This window comes from Stegostoma tigrinum, chromosome 20, assembly GCF_030684315.1.
Source record: "Stegostoma tigrinum isolate sSteTig4 chromosome 20, sSteTig4.hap1, whole genome shotgun sequence".
Lineage (NCBI taxonomy): Eukaryota > Metazoa > Chordata > Chondrichthyes > Orectolobiformes > Stegostomatidae > Stegostoma > Stegostoma tigrinum.
In genome coordinates this window covers 50,674,175-50,692,007 of record NC_081373.1, presented here as the reverse complement: position 1 = coordinate 50,692,007, position 17,833 = coordinate 50,674,175, and the positions used below count along the sequence as shown (strand labels likewise).

The window sequence follows — 17,833 nt, the reverse complement described above, 5'->3', positions numbered from 1 at the left end:
ACCACAGATTAAAGGTCGTGCTAATCTTGTCGCAAAAGTGCATCCCACAGCCCGTAATATGGGAAAACAATAAAAACCCCATTATTCTTAGCCAGCATGGATATTAAACTAAAAACCGAAAGAACTGCGGGAGCTACAAATCACGACCGAAAAACAGAACTTGCTGGAAATGCTCAGCATTTCCGGCGGCATCTGTGAAGAAGAAATTCAGAGTTAATATTTTGGGTCCAGTCACCCTTTCTCAGAAGTCTTAGAATGTTCTGTGTCTCAAATATGGGAGGATATCAGAACCTGCAACATCCCTAATCATGTGGTAAACATCAGAACTTCGAATACTCCAGAGGGTGGAATATTCTGGGACATTGCACAGCCCTGATTTAGAAGATTAGCGTGATGTCATTGTTGAATTTACTCAAATCCCCACCGACACTGAATTGCAGAGTTTGTTGAAGCCATCTGTTCTCCTGAGTTGGTATCCCATCATCTAGAGCTTGATTTCAAGAAAGGCTGGACATACAGAGATTACTGGAAGAGTCCAATGCAATGATTTTGGAAACTGGAATTGATTGGTTTCTGTTTGAAAGTTGCAGTGGCTCTGTGGGGAACAGTAGCCCGTAGAAAGATTTAACTTCCCCATCAGGATTTTGTCTGGAATCCATTCGATTGTGGCTGTAGCAAAACCTCTCTTCTTTTGACTTCACCCGCCATACTGAGCCATATCTGTGCATGCATGCTGCAGGACTTTACACAGTCTGGACTTTGAACATCGAAGTCTTTGTCTGTGACTGTGTAACCATAGCAACTTTTGTCAACTCAACGGTAGTTGAAGTGTGTACATGGTAAACTGGTAGCTGGGCTGAAGCAATTACATCCTAAATAATGTAGTCTATGCAACTAGGAAACATTCGACCAGTTTCAGCTATTTGTAACAATATAAAAACTGATATGACAGCAACATCTGACGTCCACTTTGAAAATGTCAGTTCAGCAGGGCAGACAGAGGCAACTATCTAACAAAAACAGTCAGGGCTGGAGAAACTCTGCAGACCCAGCAGGATCTGTGGAGAGGGAAACAGAGTTAACGTTTCAAGCCCAGTAAAACCTATCTTCAGAGCTGAATAGCTCCGTTGTTTGGCCACAGTAAGGGCTTATTGCTGAAGAAGAGCCAGACTGGACTGGAAATGTTAATTCTGTTCTCTCTCCACAGATGCTGCCAAACCTGCTGACTTTCTCCATCACTTATTATTTCAGATTTCCACCATCCACAGTACTGTGTTTTTATTGGGGTCAACCATGTGTTATCCCACAATGTGGGTCTCAGCATCTGTCTGTTCTTCAGGTTGTTATCTGGTTTGCTGTCCACATAATTCCCAAACACTAATATGACAATAACACCAAGCCCCAAGTGTTATTTTTCAAGTTTGGTGACAGTGAGTGGGATCCCTCGCCCATTGTAAAACTTGTGCATTTTCTGGCCCATTGGCCTGATGAATTTGGGAATGGTGTGTTTTATTGGAAGGAACAGTCAAGACTACCAAGATGTATCTGCTGCACTGCATTGGCTCTTTGCCTGCTCATGTGGACGTTTTTGTTAGTCTTTCATGTGTGTTATTTGGCCAGTATTTATTACCTATCCCAAACTGACATTGGTTTGCTAAGCCATTTCAGAGGGCATCTAAGAGACAACCACACTATTCTGGATCTGGAGCTGCATGTAGACCAGACAAGGTTAGGATAGTTCTGGTGAAGGGTCATCAGACTCAAAATGTTAACTCAGTTGCCTCCCCTCAGGTACTGAGTTTCTCCAACCATTTCTGTTTCTGCTCTGGCAAGGATGGCAAATTTCATTAAGAACATGAAACACAGGAGCAGAACCAGGCCATTCCGCCTATCAAGTCTGCTCTGCCCTTCAATGAGCTCATGGTTTATCTGCTAACCCTGATTTCACTTTCCTGCCCTTTTCCCCATATCCCTCGATCCCCTTACTATTTAAAAATCTGTCTATCTCAGCCTCAAATATACTTAATGAGCCAATTTCAATAGCCCTCTGTGGTAAATTATTCCACAGATTGACTACCCTCAGAGAGCGGATTTCCTTCTCTAAATGATATTAATGAAACAAATGGGTTATTTCAGCAGTAGCGTCAAGCTCAAGATTTGCTCTCAATTCTGTAGTTTTTTTAATATAATTTAAGTTCCACCAAACTGCACAGTTTGTTTTAATCCAGGCCCCTGGAGGATTAGTCTCACCCTCTGGATTAATAGTTCAGGTTTTCTTTTGTGGTTTGGTTGAGAGTGGGCCAACGTTTGGTGCTCTTGGGGTAACAAACCCAAGATATATTGCGCTGGGCTGAAACAAAGGAGCACTTCTGTTTCTCTGTGAGAAGGCTGTCAGCAACACCACACTAAATTGGTCCAACAAATTAACTATTATAGTGTAGGTTGACATCCATCTCAGATCCAGAGACAGCCCACTGTCTGGCGAAGGATTGAGAGTTGAAATATTGACCGAGGCTGGGTATGGGGTTTCCAATGGGGCGAACAATGGCAAGTGGTTTTACTGAGCAGGTGGGAGCAGCAGGTTGTCTTTGGCTTAGGAAGTTAAAACGGTTCATTAATGAGCCAAATGAGTTCATTAAGGAGAATAGAATGGAAGGAAAGTCCACTGTCAGCAGCAGAAGATAAAAGAAAACAGTTCAACTGTAGAGAAGGCGAGGAGAACTGGCAAAGCAAAGCTAAGCTTAAAAAGGAAAAGTATATATAAAATAAAGGAGAGTTGTTAAAGCAAAAGGAAAAGAAGTGTAAGCGAGGGTGGGAATATCGAAACATCTAAAAGATTGCCATGGTAACTTCAATGAAGTAAAATGAGGTTCTCCAATGACCCGCCAGATGATTTGAAATTTACAGCATGATTTTGTTCCTTCCCAGCTTAAGGGTGCATTCAGAGCAGCAATTAGGGAAGCCAAGTTTCTTTTAAAGACAGAAATACACAGTTTTACTTTGTGCAATGGTGGAGCTCAGGTGTGTTTGGAGTTGCTAAAGCTAATGGCCAATTTCTGGAAAATTGCCAAACTGCTGCTAAACTGGATAAATAGTTATTAAGAGATAGTCGGAACAGCGGATGCTGGAGAATCTGAGGTAACAAGGTGTAGAGTTGGATGATCACAGCAGGCCAAGCAGCATCAGAGGAGAAGAGGAGAAGGATCCAGACCCGAAAGATTAGCTTTCCTGCTCCTATGATGCTGCTTGGCCTGCTGTGTTTATCCAGCTCTACACCTTGTTATCTCGAACATCCATTAAGACTTGAAAAAACAGGCCAATCTAATGGCAAGAAATTCAATCCTGAGATACCAGACCGCAGAATTGTAAAATATATACCCTTTTATGAGGAAAGATAAGAATAAGCCGAATGATAACAGGCCAATAATTTTAACTGTGGTGGACACCAAGGATTAATGAAGGAAAGCCAGCATGAATTTATGTCTAAGAGCATGTCCAGTTTGGTGGGCTTTTTTAGTGAGAGGGTTGATGAGGGTAACGTAGTTGATGTGTGTATGGACTTCCTAAAGAGGTTTCATTAAGTGCCACAGAATAGCCTTATCAGTGCATGAACTAAAAAAAGCAGCGGCAGCATGGATCAGAAGCTAACTGAGGAACAGGAAATGGAGAGCAGGGGAACAGTTGGCTTGTGGACTAAATTTTTGGAGATTGGATGTATACTCATTAATTCCCATGCAACTTGTGGTTTACAGTTTGTATTTTCATAACAAATGCCTGTTTGCTGCATTTACAGTCCTAGCTAATCATGTTTTGTGGTGATATTCACATGACTTTCCAATGTTTACATATGTTCAAAGAGCTTGGGCGCCCAGTCAGGCTGATGTGCTCTGTTTCTGAAAGTAAAACTGGATTAGAATGTGATATTTAGTATGTGCAAGCAGAGAAAGACCCCTGGCTACATTGAGAACCTGGGTTTGGATCCTGACGTGGCAGATAGTTGAATTTGAATTTAATAATAATCTGGAAATAAGAGTCTAATAATCACCATAAAACCATTGTTGATTATTGGAAAAACCCATCTAGCACACTAATGTCGTTTAAGGAAGGAAACTGCCATCTCTACTTGGTCTGGTTTATATGTGACTCCAGACCAACAGCAACGTGATTGACTCTACAACTGCCCTCTGGGCAATCAGGGATGGGCAAAAATTGATGATCTCCCTCGTGATATGATCGAATAGAAGAAATTTCAAAGTAATACTTCATTAAAGACTAAGTCTGTAGCACATGACAATCACAGAATCTAGTCTTCTAGTTACAGCCAGTAAAAACTAATCAACTTTCATTTTATATTCATATCCATGTGTTCTTAAACTCCTGAGTGGGTCTTCATAAGTTGTGTAGTACAGCTCTATGACATCATCTCTTGGTTGCTCCAGGGTCCTGAAACCCATACATGACAGGATTATGTCTGACCGTCACCCGCTAAGCCACTGCTGCCCATTGCCCACATTGGTTTTGTAAAAAAACCCTAATTGGCAAAGCAGCAAGGCCCAGAATTACTTTGCTTGATTGCCAGAACTGACCAGGGCCTAATCCCTAGACTTGCATTGGCCCTAATGCTCGAGTGACTGTAGCTGATCTCCCGGATGAGAAATGTCTCAGCCTCTGGACTGACTTCCATTACCACCTGACAGCGCTGGCATCCACCTTTGCCCCGTGAAGCGTACCTCCTCTTTCCCCTTTTAGACATTGCCATGATGTTCAAGCACGATAAATGTGCTTGCTGCAAAAGTGGTTGGTAAATGAACCCGCTCTGACACTGATGTGGCATTCTGCCACTCAGCAACTCGTAATCCCTCCTTTCACACCTCCCTCTTTGCTGTCTCAAAAAGTTACAAGCTTGCCTACCTTTTCTTCTGTCCTCTAATGCCATGTATGGAGCGAAAAGCTGCTGGCTGACTCTGCCTGCCACTATTGCCCATTGCCAAGCAGTAATGTAACAAGGAAGCATGGCGCCCCAGTCAACTCAGAGGGAGCTCCTGCAGTTGGAACACTCCCTGCCACAATGATGGGAAGAAGATAGCGAAGCTCTGTCAAGACACTGTACTCACCGGGACTGGAGACATGTAGCAGAATACTCAACTGCTGGAGAAATCTTCAGCAGGCTCACTAGACCCGAAACATTCTCTCTGCTTTCTCTCCACAGCAGCTGCCAGACCTGCTGAGTTTCTCCAACACTTTCTGCTTTTGTTTCAGATTTCCAGCGTCTGTCGTTCCTTGTCTTTAGATGATGCAGTTGGGTTTCTGTTCAGGGGTGGTTGAGAAAGGGAGGTTAATTTTGACTTGTTGAGAAATCAACACGGCCCAAATGCACATTTTTCAACTTTCCTATGAGACCTCATCGGAAGGAGGAAGCATTTGCAAACATATGTCTCAAGATTTGTCTCAAGAATCTAATCCTTGGACTCTTATGTGATTAAGTCATCAGACTCATTTGTATCCTCACCACTTCAGGCAGTGGAAAATTGTGCTGTGTGTAACACACCCTCACAATATTTATTAATACTACAGCTACTGTCGTGAGACAGCATATTGTCCAGCTCAAACAAATACCTCAAAAAAACCTTTCATTTGCACATTCTTTTGAAATAAGATGATTTAACAGGACCTCTTTAAAGTAAGAGAGTTGCTTTTGCCATTGAAAGTGAATACCTGATACAAACATAACGGTTTGCCCATGATGCAAACTTTAATACCTTCTGCCTAAAGTGACAACAACAGAGGTCACAGTGCACACTGTCTAATGTGTTTCTCCAAACAATAGGTATTAAACCTGAGTGCCTGCTTTTGTTTGTATGTTTTTGTTATGAAGCTAAAATTCCTGGTGCTTAAAACGAGGCTGGCTCCCTTACTAGTGTACGTGCTACCAGCACAAGTGTAGATTGTGCATCAGCCGAGGAACTGAACACACCCAAGGTCTAGGTCACCTTGTCTGGTTTAACAGCTTGGGCTTTGATGTGAATTTGGATTGTGCATGTTCTTGCCACATGCTGCAGTAACCTTTTGGTCAGTAGGCATTGAAGTGTCACACAATGCAAATTCCCAGATCCAAAGGATTTATCAACTTTTTCATGTTTTGCCGGGCTTTTGTCATGGACTTGTGACTCCCAGAACCCCCACAAACTGTCGCATCAAAGCAATATTGTTCGAGAACATTTCACAACCCACAAAGAATTTAATGCCGATCAAAGTCGTTTTTCTAACTTTTTCCCTGCAATGAAAGGTGGGTTTTCTTGATAGGTTATCCCTGATTAACCTGGTGGATTTGATTGGATAATTTTTTTGGAGATTGCATGTATACTCATTAATTTCCATGCAACCTCTGGTTTAGAGTTTGTAATTTTGTAACAAATGCCTGTTTGCTGCAATTACGGTCCTAGCTAATCATGTTTTGTGTTGATATTCACATGACTTTCCCATGTTTACATATGTTCAAAGAGCTTGGGAACCCAGTCAGGCTGATGTGCTCTGGAAGTAAAACTGGATTAGAATGTGATATTTAGCATCTGGTGACTGCAAGCAGAGAAAGGCCCTTGGCTACATTCTGGCAATGGGTTTATCAATCCCGCAATTAATTTTTAAAAATTTTAACTTGATTTATTATTGTCACACGTACTTAGGTACAGTGAAAAATTTTTTTTGTTTTATGTGCAATACAGGCAGATCATACCATACAAAGTGCATTTGGGTAATAGAACAGAGCGAGGAATACAATGCCACAGCGGCAGAGAAGGTGCACAGAGAGTGAGACCAATATTAAATTTAAAATTGGAGAGGTCCATTCAGAAGTGTAATAACAGCAGAGAAAAAGCTGCTCTTGAATCTGTTGGCACGTGTGTTTTAGCTTTTGTAGCTTCTGCCTGATGGAAGCTGGAAGAGATTATAACTGGGGTGGGAGGGGTCTTTGACTATGTTAGCTGCTTTTCTGAGGCAGTGAGAAGTGCAGATGGAGTCAACGGATGGAAAGCCGGCTTGGGTGATGGACTGGGCTGTGTTCACAGCTCTCTGTAACTTCTCACAGATTCTTGAGCAAGCACTTTAACATTGTAGCAAAAAGGTGAGAGCTTTGTTGAGCTAAACGGTACACGTTCCGAGCACTAGAGGAAGAGCCATGAATAGAAACATGAGAATCATGTAAAATCTTAAAATGTAATCGAGCTGTTGAGGCAAACTTAAGAGCAAAGTTTACTTAGTCAGTGCCTGACTCATCAGTGTTGCTTCCTTCAACACCTATTCCATTCTCCCTAGTCTCTTGGTCTCCTGCTGCTATGCTCCTGTTGTATGTACTTTATTTAACAGCTCTGGCATGCAGTGTATTGCTTCTACTGTCAGTGTGAGCAGCCTGAGCAGATTGTTAACAGGTAGTGCAGTTCAAACATTAGAACTGTCAACAGGGCATATGGATATCCACCTGACTGTGCACCTTTTCAGATACGCACATCACATGCTCCTCCATCAGTGCAGAGGAGAGACCAGGCCCGTCTATTCAAGACGGCAGCATCGGTGCAGCAGGCCTGTCTGCTCCAGGCTGTCCACTTTTCTTTTTCTCTCTCTTTTTTGTCCTTTTCTCTTTACATTCTTCTTTTCTTCATCTTCCCGATGCCACGAGGAGGCTGGAATAACGTGAGTGGGGAGGAGACTGCTGGCTTTGTAGGCCTGATGAATGGGCTCCTGGAATCGGCGTGAGGTTTCCGCTGCAGTGATGGCAGACTGGGGACTTCTGGCTGTGGTAGGCCCAGACTGGGTCCTAACAGAGGTCCTGGAACCATGTTTGAGATCACAGAGGATGAAGATGAGTACTTTCTTTTAATTCTTTTGTACCTCAAAATGGCACTGGATTGTGGCAACAGAGCAGTTTTCACTCTAGCTCCCAAGATAAGTGACAATAAATCATCCATTCATTCATTTCTGGAGGAAGAGGAGTTTTTACAGTCAGATTTGGAATTGTCAACTACAACCCATCCCTTTGAGGAGGCAATCATCCAACTTGTCTGGTCCTGGAGTAAATGGGAGAGCCATGGTGATAGGTTTCCAAATGTGTCAGTTACCCAGTTGGCTGAGACCAGGTCAACATTTCCGTTAAGGCACAAATATCACAGGCACTTCCCAGAAAGCAAAGATTAGTTTGCAAACATAATTGTTTGGCTATGGCTGAAAACCATTAGGCAATGCATATTTGTTAACTGTACCATAAAGGAGCAGTATTAGGCTGTTCAGCCCATCGAGTCTGTTCCATCATGAATGTTATCTCAAGCCCCAGAGATGCTTTTAACTTTGAATAACTGTCAGCTTCCTCAGCTGCATGTTAACACTGATTTTAGTATATTCTTCCCCAAATTTGGCATCTTATCTGCAATGAATTTGTTGACAAATGGATTCATCTTTGACTGCTCAGGTACCATTGCCTGGAAGTTCACAAATGACCTGGCCCTTTTTTTGTGTCCACTTTCCCTCTTTCTCACTGAGTGTACTCAACTAGACTAAACTAAAACTTCGACAGGACTCAGCATTGGAGTTGCTGAGTCACTCATAACAATGTCTCACATTCTGTTCCTTGCTAGATAGCTGCCAAAACTCCCATATGCCTTTGAAGAACAGCAGAAGTTCCTCCATGTGCTGACCAATGTTGATTATTCATCACCTGAATCAGCGACTGTTTGTGGGAGTTTGCTGGGTGCACGTTGGCTCACCAGTAATAACAATAGCTGCATCCATGAGATATGATAAGTTCCCATATAAATGTAACTAATTGTGTGGATGTTTTTCTGTGTGACAATGCCACTGTAAACAATTATGGTCTGGAAGATAACCTCATCCTATCAGAAACCTGGTGAACATTACAACAGTATTTATATATTCACCTGCATTGCTATTGCCTCCATGGCTGTGGTCCAGAAGCTGGGAGGTAGGATTAGTGTAGTCAGATCTTTGTTGGCTGGCAGAGAGTTGTAAACCTCTAAGTTAATAACAAATCCTAAACAAGCCAAAAACATCAACATGACCTTTGTGTTAAATTGGTTTTGATTGCAGAAGAAAGGTTAGCATGAGACAAAATTTGTCCAAGTTCCATTACTACAAACTCAGTAACTTACTATACATCAACACAAATGATCATGTAGCTCGTGTTCCCGTATGTCTCTGAGTTTATCTGTTGAAACGGACATTAGAGTAACACTTAATTACAAGGTGCTAATTGAGAACACATGCATTATGTTATTAGGGAGTTTAGCTTGTAAGATCAGCACTCTGAAACATCTTCTCTCTTACTTTAAGTCCAGCTTGAAGTTGGTTAATTATATACTTGTGACTTTTAGGCCTGTACTCTCAATTCAACGCTTTGCAGCTACATGAATCATTTGTGGTCAAACATTGTTAGCTCCCTTTCTTATTAAAGAATGCTTTGTCTCAATCCAAGATGGCGCAATCAATAGAGATATACTCCCTGCAACGGACAAAGTGCCCATGCTCGTCCTCTCTGGCCTTTTTGGAACTTAAACTTAAAAAGTCAATAAAACGGCGCGAGTATAATGGTTTGGATTTATAGAGCAACCCTGTAGAAAACATGGCAAGGCGATTCTCAGTGATGGAAGAAAGAAATGTGGTGATAAAGGAGGATCTGTCAGAGGTGATTATCAAATACCTCATGTCCCCATATGTCTCTGATTTTATCTGTTTAAATGGACAGATGGTGTTTAAATGCTGTTTAAATGGTGATTGCAAACACGTTCAAAATTTGGGGAACTTAAAGCATCAATTTACAGTTGTATAGCCCCTTTAACATGGCTAATGTCCCAAGGCGCTCCACAGAAGCATTCTCAGATTTTTCCTTCATTCATTGATGTGGGTATCATTGGCTGGACCAACATTTGTTGTCCATCTCAATCAACCTCATTGCTGTGGGTCTGGAGTAGGCCAGATCAGTGTAAGGGCGACAGTTTTCTGCCCTGAAGACATTAATGAACCAGATGGGGTTTTCTCCTGACAGTCAGGAATGGTTTTATTGTCATCGTCAGACTCTCATTTCCAGATTATTATTGAATTCAAATTCCATCATATATCATGGTGGGATTTGAACCCAAGTCCCTGGAGCATTACCAGGTGTCTCTGGATTAATAACCTAGCAACAAAGCAGCTAGCCCATTCCGAGCACTAAACGGTGATGTTTGGCTCTGAGCCTGTGAAAGAGGTATCAGGAGGGGTTAAAAAAGCAAAGTGTTGAAGGAGGAGGAAGAGAATGTTGGAGGTCCTTCCAGAGTTCAGAAACTTATGTGCTGTAGATCACGAAGGTGAAGTAGTGGAAACAGGAAATGTGCAACAAGTTTGAATTTAAAGAGGATGTTTAAACAAAGTCACGTGGAGGGTGCAGAGGAGCTTCAGAGTGGAAGGGCTGCTGGTCCTTCTGCAACTCATCATCATCTGCTTCGAACCAAGTGAATGCCATGCCCTATGTCAGACTGTGTGAGTCCTCACTGTGAGAGAGTTGGTTCCTCTGAACCTGAAGGGTCAGCAAGAATAGGCCTCTGGCCTTGCTGCCTCACAAACTCCTTCATTCCAGCTTAAGGGGTGTTCTGCTCTTGAAGCTGCTCCTTAAATAACACCAACATTGCCCGGTCTTCTTTGGCTAGTCTCCATTTCCTTTTACCATTCATTGAGTGAAGGAGCTGTACTGGGGAGATGTACCCATGTCAATTGTAGCAAGGCCTGATCAATCACAATTTTAATTTGCAGCCAATCTATGACCTGACCAAGTTATGATTGTGTGTCTGTAATTTTTGCCATGAACCATAAAGGTCTCCCTGCATGGCCAGGCCAGAGGAGCTGGTAGTAGGAGCTAGGTCCTGTCTGGGCCTGGCTAAATGGGTTGATCATTGACCTCATGCACTTTCCTCCCTACTCCAAGAAATGCCTGAGATCCGGGGACAATTTCCACTGGGCTCCGGCAGGAGCCTGCTGCTGTCTGAAGCCCTGCTCCAGCGTACAGACCAGAAACTGACACCCGTGGGAATCCCATCCTGAATATGGAAAGGAGGTTGGAAGCGGGTAGTTGAGGGACGGGGGATGCAGGATAGTTGTTTGGTGGGGGATGATAGTTGGCGAGGTGGGTTGGCGGGGAGGAGATGTTAGTGCAGTCCACCCGGGGACCAGTCTGGCTGCGGGAGGAGGGCACACAGTTGAGTTCTGCTGGTCAGTCACTAAGTTGGTTCTGATATTAAACAGTGTAAAGCTTCCATGGTAAGTGTGCACTTCCCAGGGCAGGTGGAGAAGGTGGGGCCTCAGGAAGAGGAAACCAGTTTACCCAAAGTTTAAACTTACCAGGAGATTTCCACATCAGTTTGTATGTTAGGACGTTCACTTGTGGACTGAGCGGATTACCTTCCGAGGAAAGGCTAGTCAGAATAGGGAAGTACCCTCTGCGGTTTAGAAGAGTCAGAGATGACTTAAAGGAGACAGATAAGACCCTGAGGGATCTTGGCCAGGTGAATGTGGATTGGATGTTTCCTCTTGGGAGAATCTAGTACTGGATGTCATCATTTAAAAATAGAGATAATAGGAACCGCAGATGCTGGAGAATCCAAGATAACAAAGTGTGGAGCTGGATGAACACAGCAGGCCAAGCTCCTAAGATGCTGCTCGGCCTGCTGTTGAAAAATAGAGAGTTGTCCACATAAGACAGAGACGAGGAAACATTTTTTTTCTCAGAGGATTGAGTGTCTTTGGAATTCCTTTCCTCAAAAGGCAGTGGATGCCGAACCTTGAAATATTTTTAAGGCAGATTACCAAAGGGATGAAGGATTATCAGGGAGATGCAGGACTATGGAGTTGAGATTGAATTCAGATCAGCCACGACCTTATTGAATGGCAGAGCAGGCTACGAAGCCTAATCTTGTTCCCTGTCAAACGTTCATCTGGATATGCATCGCCCAACTTGCTTCCCAACTCCGATGATGCAGCAACTGGATGATACGGGCCAGTGTTTCTTTTTGGAAGGTTTAATTCCATGGACTGCTCCCCCATTGGTTTCACCGCTGTTATCCATATTGAGACTTTTGTGATGCCCACGGCCAGCAATCACACGAGACAGGAGCCTGAGGAGACCTGACTGCAGATCAGAACATCCTCTTTTCTCCATATCTCAAGCCTCTCTCTCAAAATACCCACATCACTGATGGTTCCAGAAATGACACTTCATTTGCTTAATTTTTTACTCAGTTTGTTAGAACGTTCCAGTTAATCTCAAGTAACACGATAAAGTCCTTTTGAAGGTATTCAGCTCCTGTTGCTCAACTGTTCATTTTACTTCTCTTTATAAGCTGTTCTCATACATGCTCTGTTCCCAGTTGCAAAGACCACTTACTCTCAAGACTATGCCATGCTGTAGTGATGGTGTGATGGTGGAAAAGTTAACCTTTTGTCTTTCTACACTGGATATTTTCAAGTGTATAGCCTTTCAGCACAAATCATCTCTCCTGACCTCTCTCCCCTACATCCACAATCCTGGTGCCAAGGGTGAGTAACTCCTCAATCTTATGATCTTGGGTCCCCACTTGCCTGCAGCTCCAACATCGCTCCAGAAGCTCAACACTATCCAGAACAAAGCACATTGCCCCTCCTACAATAGCCACTCCCTAATGCACAGTGGTGCCACAAAATGCATCACAATAACTTGCCAAAACTCCTCTGGCTGTACCTTTCAAAGAAGCGGCCTCCACCATCTAGATGGACAAGGGGCAGCAGTTGGGTGTGAAGACTGCCCCCTGCTGGTTCTCTTTCAAGCCTCTCAATATCCTGACTAGGAATATATTACCATTTCATTGTCACTGGATTAAAATCCCAGTATTGTCTTCCTACTGGCTAGACCACAAAAACCGTTATAGCTTATGAAGGCAGCTCACCACCACTTTACTATAGTGCAATAAGTGCTGTCCTAACCACATTCCACAAACAAACTAAAACAAAACATAAAGTTGGCAATGGTCAAAGCAGACACAACGATATTACAAATGAAAGAAAGCCAATGATTAAGAAATGTAAAGATCTAATGAAGAAGTTCATAGTCCAAAAATGATTGACATGACTCATGGTAGTAATTAACTTAGCCAACTGGCAATTAGTGGAAGAAATGATAAGGTGAGGGTAGGAAAGAAGTTAAAAGAATAATGGTCTAATGGCAGTGGTCCATGAGTTAATTGTAACCTATCCCCTGTACATGAAGAAAACAAGTTAAATGATGCCAAAACACAGGAATATATCAGAGGACAGTGTACCAGAGGCAAATAAGAAACTTTAAAATTCCCAAAACTTGGCCCCAACTTTTGCTCTGCCTTATGTGGGTGAGGAAATTTAAATCACAGAATCACGAAAGTGTTATGGCACTCAAGAAGGCCATTTGGCTTATCCTGCCTGTACTGGCTCCTTCAATAAGAATCTGGAACTCAGCCTGACTGTTAAACAAGTTGCCACAGAGACCCCAGCTCTTGTTGAAAGAGTTCTCTCTCTCAAGAACTGGCATTTTGTCTCAGAGTAAAGCATTAACAGTGCACTTGTTAAAAGCATATTAGGGTGTGAGGCAGAGATAATGGGGACTGCATATGCTGGAGAATCCAAGACAACAAAGTGTGAAGCTGGATGAACACAGCAGGCCAAGCAGCATTTCGGGAGCACAGCCATTTTGGAAAGCCAGGAAGGCACAGGCCCTTGTGGTTTAGCACCTCTTCTGGTCCCTGCCAATACAAGATACTCACCAGTGCTCCTTTAATAGAACAGTCCTAAAGCATGACCACTACCATCTCAAAGGACTAGGCAACAGACACACAGAAGCACTACCACATGCAAGTTCCCTGCCAAGCCATTCACCATCCTGCCTCTGAACCGTGTTTCCATTTCTTCACTTCTGCTGCTTCAGTGATTAGCACTGCTGCTTCACAGCACCAGGGACCTGGGTTCGATTCCACCCTGGGGCGACTGTCTGTATGCAGTTTGCACATTCTTCCCATGCCTGCGTGGGTTTCCTCTGGGTGCCTTGGTTTCCTCCCACAGCCCAGAGGGTTAGGTGGATTGGCCATGGGAAATTGCCCGTAGTGTGCAGGAATGTGTAGTTTAGGTGGGTTATAGGGGAATGGGTCTGGGTGGGATGCCCTGTGGGTCGGTGTGGACTTGTTGGACCAAAGGATCTGTAGGGATTCTATGAAATGAAAAGCTGGCAGTGCCTCCCAAAACAGTTCCGTGGGGGTCTCTACATGATCTGGACTACGGTGATTCAAGAAGGCAGCTCACCATCACTTTCTCAAGTGCAATTAGGTATAGGCAGTAAATGCTGGTCTAGCCAATGGTACTCACATTCCGTGAATTTAATAAAAATTCACAGTTAACTTTGAATACATCCATTCATCCTCCTTTACCAGAGTATTGCTCTGCCAGTTATATGTTTACAACATTTAGAACCTATTTTATCTCTGCCTCAGGGCTCACCTAATTCATTTCACATGATCCGCCTCCCCTGCAGTTGAACTCCTCCCAGCCCAGCTTCCGACCACTTGCCAACGTTAGCTCAATCTGAGAGCAGGTTGAGGAAACTCATCTCAGCTAATGACCCAGCAGCATTGGTAAGGCATGCCCAAAGCCGACTCATGGTGGTGGCAGAGTTGAGTTTGGGCCAGTGCGGTACCCGGGGGCATAGGTGAGGCCCAGTGAGGCCACATAGTGGCAAGGGCATTCATGGAGATTAAAAAGCGGTGACTCTTGTTCCAGTGCTGGTGGGGTAGCAAAGGGGACTTGTGCCTGGCCATCAGACCCATGGCCCATGGCAGGGCACTTACCAAGAAGGACCATAGTTGAACACTATTTCTTTCTTCTTCTGCCTTTATTTTCTATACTTTTATTTATTTTTCTGTGTTTTAAGATGGCACTGGAGAAAGGTGACGCTACACAATGTTTTCATTGTATTTTGGAACAAAATACACGTGACGATAAATGAAGAAATGCCTACAAACCCTCCCTCAATCTCTTTTTCCTCTTCAATGGCCCATAATATTTACCTCTTTACTCTCTGTGGCTGTTTAATGCGCTGGTCCTGTCCATTCCATATTCATCCCATTGGCTCTCCTCTCCCTGGCCCTACGGTCTATCCACAGAATCAAGAATAGGCATCAAAATCAATGCTGGAGATAGCAGGAGCTGCAGGTACTGGAGAAAATGAGATAACAAGGTGTAGAGCTGGATGAACACAGCAGGGATGCAGACCCGAAAGGTCAGCCTTCCTGCTCCTCTGATGCTGCCTGTCCTGCTGTGTTCATCCAGCTCTACACCTTGTTGTCTTAAAGTCAATACTGGAAAGTGTTGTGACTCTGAACAAACTTTAACATCTGCAACATCAAAGCCACCTTTATAATTGCACTCTTTAACTCCACACTCGGCCTTTTCTCCATTCTCTTCCTCTGACCGTTCAGCATGGGTTGAACCCAACGATATATTTAACCTCTGCCTTATAATGTCACTTGACTTTACCCCATGTCACCCCTTTGGGTGCTGAATATTTATCCCCTGTGAAGTTCAACTTCGGCAAATCTGTATTTGCTGTCCCCCCACCCCTCATCTGCAATTAACTTCCACTTGTCTAAAACTAAATCCAGTTCAGTGCTAAGTTCACACTCACCTCTGAACCCCACTATTCTATGCCCTAGGAAGCGGTGAATGTGGGCACAGTTAAGATGTTTAAAAACATTTGGTTAAGTTCATGATTAGGAAATGTTTGGAAGGATATGAACCAAGCACAGGCAGGGGGTAGACAAAAGACAATAGACAATAGGTGCTGGAGTAGGCCATTCGGCCCTTCAAGCCAGCACCACCATTCATTATGATCATGGCTGATCATCCACAATTAGTATCCTGTTCCTGCCTTATCCCCATAACCCTTGATTCCACTATCTTTAAGAGCTCTATCCATCTCTTTCTTGAAAGCATCCAGAAAGTTGGCCTCCACTGACTTCCGGGGCAGAGCATTCCATATATCCACCACTCTCTGGGTGAAGGTGTTTTTCCTCAACTCTGTTCTAAATGGCCTACCCCTTATTTTTAAACTGTGTCCTCTGGTCCTGGATTCACCCATCAGTGGAAACATGCTTCCTGCCTCCACAGTGTCCAATCCCTTAATAATCTTATACATCTCAATCAGATCCCCTCTCATCCTTCTAAACTCAAGAGTATACAAGCCCAGTCGCTCCAATCTTTCAACATATGATAGTCCCGCCATTCCAGGAATTGACCTTGTGAACCTACGCTGCACTCCCTCAATAGCAAGAATGTCCTTCCTCAAATTTAGAGACCAAAACTGCACACAATACTCCAGGTGCGGTCTCACCAGGGCACTGTACAGCTGCAGAAGGACCTCTTTGCTCCTATACTCAATTCCTCTTGTGATGAAGGCCAGCATGCTATTAGCTTTCTTCATTGCCTGCTGTACTTGCATGCTTGCTTTCATTGACTGATGTACAAGAACACCTAGATCTTGTTGTACTTCCTCTTTACCTATCTTGACTCCATTGAGATAGTAATCTGCCTTCCTGTTCTTGCCACCAAAGTGTATAACCACACATTTATCCACATTAAACTGCATCTGCCATGCGTCCGTCCACTCACCAAGCCTGTCCAAGTCACCCTGTATTCTAATAATATCCTCCTCACATTTCACACTGCCACCCAATGTTGTGTCATCAGCAAATTTGCTAATATTACTTCTAATGCCTTCATCTAAATCATTAATATATATCGTAAACAGCTGCGGTCCCAGCACCGAACCTTGTGGTACCCCACTGGTCACTGCCTGCCATTCCGAAAGGGACCCGTTTATTACTACTCTTTGCTTCCTGTCAGCCAGCCAATTTTCAATCCAACTCAGTATTTTGCCCCCAATACCATGTGCCCTAATTTTGTTCACCAATCTCCTATGCGGGACTTTATCAAAGGCTTTCTGAAAGTCCAGGTACACTACATCCACTGGCTCTCCCTTATCCATCTTCATAGATACATCCTCAAAAAATTCCAGAAGATTAGTCAAGCACGATTTCCCCTTCGTAAATCCATGTTGACTCTGACCTATTCTGTTACTGCTATCCAAATGAGCCGTAATTTCATCTTTTATAATTGACTCCAGCATCTTTCCCACCACTGACATCAGGTTAACCGGTCTGTAATTTCCTGTTTTCTCTCTGCCTCCTTTCTTGAAAAGTGGGACAACATTTGCCACCCTCTAATCCGCAGGAACTGATCCAGAATCTATAGAACCTTGGAAAATAATTACCAATGCGTCCACAATTTCTAGAGCTGCCTCCTTAAGTACCCTGGGATGCAGACCATCAGGTCCCGGGGACTTATCAGCCTTCAGTCCTAACAGTCTATCCAACACCATTTCCTGCCTAATATAAATTCCCTTCAGTTCGTCCATTACCCTAGGTCCTTCAGCCACTGCTGCATCTGGGAGATTGCTTGTGTCTTCCCTAGTGAAGACAGATCCAAAGTACCTATTCAACTTATCTGCCATTTCCTTGGTCCCCATAATAAATTCACCCATTTCTGACTTCAAGGGCCCAATTTTAGTTGTAACCATTTTTTTTCTTTTCACATACCTAAAAAAGCTTTTACTATCCTCCTTTATATTTTTGGCCAGTTTTCCTTCATAGTTCATTTTTTCTCTGCGTATTGCCTTTTTAGTTATCCACTGTTGCTCTTTAAAAGCTTCCCAGTCCTCCGGCTTTCCACTCATCTTTGCTATGTT

The 17,833-nt window shown here is 43.5% G+C and overlaps 1 protein-coding gene across 1 annotated transcript in view; it reads left to right on the top strand.

The window, feature by feature from the left end:
* fam13c (family with sequence similarity 13 member C) overlaps positions 1-17,833 on the top strand; it is a 132,054-nt gene that overhangs the window by 3,281 nt on the left and 110,940 nt on the right. The gene's annotated exons all lie outside the window — the stretch shown is intronic.